Source organism: Nanorana parkeri, unplaced genomic scaffold (assembly GCF_000935625.1).
Source record: "Nanorana parkeri isolate BGI_ZX_2015 unplaced genomic scaffold, ASM93562v1 scaffold1942, whole genome shotgun sequence".
Taxonomy (NCBI): domain Eukaryota; kingdom Metazoa; phylum Chordata; class Amphibia; order Anura; family Dicroglossidae; genus Nanorana; species Nanorana parkeri.
Genome location: NW_017308210.1, coordinates 61,979 through 68,019, shown reverse-complemented (window position 1 = coordinate 68,019; position 6,041 = coordinate 61,979). Strand labels below are relative to the sequence as shown.

The window sequence follows — 6,041 nt, the reverse complement described above, 5'->3', positions numbered from 1 at the left end:
CGAAGGGCAGAGCGGCAAACCTGGTAATGGTCTCCCCCACCGCAAAGCCAAGGTAGCGTTGGTGGAAGGTACAAAACAGGAACGTGAAGGTAGGCATCCTTGATGTCGAGGGAGGCCATGAAATCCCCCTGGTGAAGACACGCCACCACAGAGCGGATCGATTCCATCCGGAACCGGCGAACGCGCACAAAAACGTTCAACCGCTTCAGGTCCAGGATGGGACGAACCCCAACCTTCATTGGCACCGTAAACAGGTTTGAGTAAAATCCTCTGAACCGCTCAAAGGAGGGAACCGGAATCACCACCCCTTGGGACAAAAGACCCGCCACCGCGCCATGAAAGTCCGCCAGGCGCTGAGGAGGGATACGGATGTTGGAAGGGAAAAACCTGTCCTCGGGGCGCGACAGAAACTCGATCTTGTAGCCCGAGGACACCAATTCCCGCACCCAGGTGTCGGAGACGCGGGACAGCCAGCGGCCCGCAAAGAGCCGAAGACGTCCCCCCACCCTGGAATCCCGGGATGGGGGCAGGTCTTCATGCTGAGGGGGGCTTACCCTGGGGCTTGGCGTTCCTGGGCTGCCAGGGCCGCTTGGCGGCCTGGGAAGGCGGCGGCCTGTTGAACTTCCCGCCCTTCTCCGAGGGCGGAGGCGGACGAAAAAGCTGCTTGTGAGCGGAAAAAGACAGACCAGGCTTCCGCCGCTGGTCCCTAGGCTTTTTCGACTGAGGCAAAAAGGTACTCTTACCGCCCGTCAGATCCTTAATGATCTCATCCAAGGTAGCCCCGAACAGACGCTCCCCCGTAAAGGGGAGCTCCGTCAGAGCCTTTTTGGAAGCCTGGTCAGCCGACCAGCATTTAAGCCAGAGGAGGCGCCGAAGAGTAACCGCCGACACAGAGAGCTTGGAAACCAACGGGGCTGCATCCAGGGCCGAATTACATAGGTATTGCAGACCCTGTACCACCTGCTCCGTCAGATCGACATAAGCAGGAGACACGTTCTCCTCCGCAAGACCCTGACGCAGCATCTTCATCCACTCAGTCAAAGTCTGGGAGACCAGGGCCGAAGCCAACACGGGGCGCAGCAGAGCCTTCCTATCCGAGGGATCCCGAAAGGAAGGAAGGCGAATCCTCCACCGGGATAACCGTAGCCTTGTTCAGGCGAGAAACCGGCGGATCCACCGCGGGGGGAGTAGACCACTTAGACAGGAAGGACTCTTCAAAAGGATAGCGAACCGAGAAGCGGTTTGGAACAGTAAACGACTTGCTCGGGCGCTTCCACTCCTTGTAGACAAAATCATCAAAAAAGGGAACGTAAGGGAAAACCTTAGTGGAACGCCTACTCCTGTGCGTCCCAAAAGGAACCGGCGGGAGCGCCGAAGAGCTCGGAGTCTCCTCAATTTTTAACGTTTCCCGCACAGCGCGAACCAAAGCCGTGACCAATTCACGCTCCTGGACCATAAGGGCGGTCCCCGACTCGTCTTCACTACCAGACTCCGCCTGAGAGGAGTCCCCCTGGTCATGCTGCGCGGCCGCAGCAGAAATTTCCCCCTCTTCCTCAGAATCCCCAGAAAGGACCGATAAGGGGGCCGGCAAAACGCGCTTCCGTGGGGGGCGCTGCGTCAGCGCGCGCTCCATACGGGACACAAAACTGTCCATGGTGGAGGAAAAGGCCTCCAAGGACAACATAGCGCCAGCGGACCCCCCCCAAGGACCCCGCGGACACCAAGGGAGACTGGGAGAGGGGCGCAGAAGCACAGGCTGCGCAAAAGGGAGATGTGGGAGATGTCCCTGACGAGAGGCCGCAGCCCTCACAGGGCACTGCAGCCAGTTTGTTTCCACAGTCCATGTCCCCGGCAAAAAAATATGCCACCAGAACCCCAGGCAAGGAAGGGGACCCCAGCAGGCACCACCCCCGCAGGCCGCCCCCAGAGCCGAGGAAAGTGCCCTCCACCGCGACCTGGTACACCCTGAGCCGTCCTTCAGGTAAGGATCCACAGGGCCACAACACCCCTACGTGACCCCAGAAGGTGACCGAGGGGGAGGAGGGGGAAGGTGGGAGGGGAGGGAGAGGGAGAGGGGAGAGAGGGCAGGAGCCAAAGGATCCAGGCACGCGCCAGCGGACCCCCCATCCCATACATACCCCAGGAGGATGCGACCATCCGCAGACCAGGCACCCCCCTCCATGCCGAAAGCAGCGTAGGGGACATCAAGAAACCCACAGGTGCTTGCGGAAACCTGGCGCCCCCGACCGCAGCCGCGGCGCCAGTCACATCCACCGCTGTCAGAACACAGTGCAGTGAGGGGTTCCCCTATCCACGCTAAACAGCGGGACTGAAGGAGGAACAAAAATGACCAGTGTATGGCCAGTTTAACCATTAAAAAAGCTCCAAGAGATAAAACTGAGGCTGGGTTCACACCTAGGCGTATCAAATATGCTCGTTTGTCGCGCGTTTGACGGTGCGACAAACATGCGTTTCCGAGGGCTACTTGGCTGTATCCCAATGGAAACGCGCGACAAAAACGCCCCAAAGAAGCTCCTGTACTTCTTTGGGCATAGGACGTTTTGTAGCGCGTTCATACGGCCTGCAATACGCCCAGGTGTGAACCATACCCATAGGAAATAATGGGATTTCGGTGTTTGAGCGTTTTGCAAAGCGTAGGAACGCGCTACAAAACGCCCAGGTGTGAACCGGGCCTGAGGGTCATCATAAGGAATAAAACAAATCAGACCTGCTTTAGAAACGGCTATTCATCATGTCTTGTCAGCAGCAAAATCATCATCAATAAAGCAGGCAATCAGCAGTACCAGGATTTAAGAGTCAGCTGTCAATTTTCAGGTTGACAGAGCATAGGGGAGGGGGGAGCGCCGTCATATGCTTTCAGTAGGTTCCACCGCTGGATCAAAATGACATCAACAGGGCTGAGCTGACTGCTGAAGTTACTAAAATCTAATAAAAAGCTCAGGGCATCGTTCATTCATCTGCATGCAATATCACGTGGGATTTGGTCCCTACCACCACCATATACCCAGATGGACAAAGATGAGACTCTGCTGTTGTCTGGCAGCCCTCACATTAAGACATGGCTGTTCAGAATGACAGCAAAAGCCAAAGAGTTAATGGTGTATCATTCCAAAATAGCAACAAGTCTGTGCAAAGGAACGGCCATAAAACAATCCCTGGAAGGAAGGAGCACTTCAGATTTCGGAGAACATCCTCTCGGTCAACAACAATATCATGATACAAAGGCAAGAGATCATTCTTAACACATGGAAGTTGTATTTACGAACAGAGGTGAGAACATACAGGGGATGCTGTAACCAAAAGTAACAGTGAAGTCCAGCTTTCTTCATCTTGGAACAGCAGTGTAATGATAACCGAGTTCAAGGTTAGGAGACCCCCACAGAACTATAGTGTACAGCTAGTATTGTCTCCTACAGTGCCTTGCAAAAGTATTCACTCCCTTGGTGTTTTTCCTGTTTTACTGCATTACAACCTGGAATAAAAATTGACTTTTTAAATGGTTTGCTACAGACAGCTGTGGTATCTAGTACCAAGCCGTCAGTAGCAGATCCCTTAGGTCCTGTAAGTTGCAGGGTGCGGCCTCCAAGGATCGGACTTGTTTTTACAGCACATCCCACAGATGCTCAATTGGATTGAGATGTGGAGAATTTGGAGGATAAGTCAACACCTCAAACTTGTTGTTGTGTTCCTCAACCCGTTCTAGAAACCTATTTGCAGTGTGGCAGGGAGCATTATCCTGCTGAAAGAGGCCCCTGCCATTAGGGAATAGCGTTCCCATGAAGGGGTGTACTCGGTCAGCAACAATGTTTAAGTAGTTGATACATGTAACATCCACATGAATGGCAGGACCCAAGGTTTCCATGCAGAACATTGCCCAAAGCATCACACTGCCTCCATGCTTGCCTTCTTCCTCTGCTGGAAGTCTGTTTAGAACATCAACTGCTCTTTCAATAAAATAATACTTCCTAAGGTTAGTTTTGAACTTTCCTTGCGCTAGTTTAAGGTCATGTCCCCATGTTCTTGATCTTAGTTCATACGGAAAATACCGGCCTCCTTATCTTTAAAGTATTTAAACGTTTCAATAATGCCCCCATTTTCCCTACTTTCCTCAAGACTGTTCATATTAAGTTCCTGCAGTCTCTCCTGATATGTTTTATCCCTCAGTCCTTTCACCATTTCTGTTGAGCGTATCTGGAGGTCTCTAGAATTGGACATAGTATTCTAAATAAGGTCTAACTAAAGATCTTTATAGGACACTCAGGACCTCCTTCCTCTTGTTGGTGATCCCTCTAGAGATAACCAAAGATAAATATATGGGAATTAGGACTTCCTTCCCGCTGGTGATACCTCTAATGAGAACTAAAGATCTATATAGAGGAATCAGGACCTACTTTCCTCCTGCTGGCAATTCCTCTACTGATAACCAAAGATCAATAAAGGGGAATTGGGACCTCCTTCTTCCTGGTGGTGGTTCCTTTAGTAATAACTAAAGATCTATATAGAGCAGGGGTGGGCAACTCCCTCCAGCTGTTGTTGAACTACAAGTCCCATGAGGCACAACTGACAGTTATAGGCATGGCTCCCATCGGAAGAAGCATTTGGGGATTTGTAGTTAAAGCACAGTATGTGTTGCCCAGCCCTGATATGGTGGAATCAGGACCTCCTTCCTCCTGATGGTCACCCCTCTAGTGATAACTAAGGATCTATGCATAGTATTAGGACCTCATTCCTCCTGATGGTCACCCCTCTAGTGATAACTAAGGATCTATACATAGTATTAGGACCTCCTTCCTCCTGATGGTCACCCCTCTAGTGATAACTAAAAGATCTCCAGGACCTCCTTCCTCCTGCTGGTGATCCCTCTAGTGATAACTAAAGATCTATACATGGTATTAGGACCTCCTTTCTCCTGATGGAGATCCCTCTAGTGATGCCCCCCAACATTCTATTTACTTTTCACACTTCCAGGCCACACTGTCTGCTCATTTTGCAATGATCTGATGCAAGCACCACCAAATCTTTTTCCACTGTAGTTCTGGCCAACACTGCACTCTATTAGAAGACCCCCCCATGTATTATTTTGCATTGAGAAATGTGGAACTGCAGCTTTCACTAACCTTCCAGCAATGGAAAATCATGTTCCATGTTATAAACACCTCCAGGAACATCGTCCCCATTGCCCACCAAACCTTCAACTACCCTGTTTCCCCGAAAATAAGACCTACCCCGAAAATAACACCTAGTACTATTTTTGCGAATTGCTAAAATATAAGACCTACCCCGAAAATAAGACCTAGTTGTGACCATACCCAGGGCCGGCGGTGGCATAAGGGGGAACTTTAAGAGTCGTGGGAGAGGCGGGAGGGATTCACGGTGCCAACGAAGCCAGCGCTGTAGGAAGCGAGTCGGCACCGGAGGGAGCAGAGCTGCATAAGCCGATGCCTCCTCTATAGTGCCGGCTCCTGTCACAGGCAGAGTCATACCAAATGCACTCCGCCTGTGAGGAATCCATAGTGAAACCGCGCTTCGCTCATTCTGGTTACCAAATTGCTCTTGGAAACGTACGGTGCCCCTGATTGCCCTGATCACCAGATTCTTAACTTTGCCATTTTGGAATATTTAATTTGGATTTGCATTAACTTTGGATTGTTGCACATTAAAAAAAATAAGACCTACCCCGAAAATAAGACCTAGTATGTTTTTTTGAGCCAAAAAAAATATAAGACAGTGTCTTATTTTCGGGGAAACACGGTATATCCCTAACCTTCAACTATATCCCTCACAAACAGTACAAGCCCCCCATTTACACTAGGGTAACGTGTGAATGGGCGCCAACTCCCATAAGTTCATGGAATTTGCGTCATGCTTGTGGTGCAATTAATTGCAAACAAAATCCCAAACAAACAAAAAAGACACCTGACAAACATGCAAAGCCCAAAGCTCAAAAAAATTGCGTGAGCTTCTGTGCCACTCATTGAAATGAACGGGCTGCACTATCTGTGACGCACAACACGTGCAAA

At 50.7% G+C, this 6,041-nt stretch overlaps 1 protein-coding gene across 1 annotated transcript in view; it reads right to left on the bottom strand.

Annotated features, from left to right (window-relative positions):
- The window catches only part of CDS2 (CDP-diacylglycerol synthase 2), a 76,598-nt gene that overhangs the window by 69,683 nt on the left and 874 nt on the right, over positions 1-6,041 (bottom strand). The gene's annotated exons all lie outside the window — the stretch shown is intronic.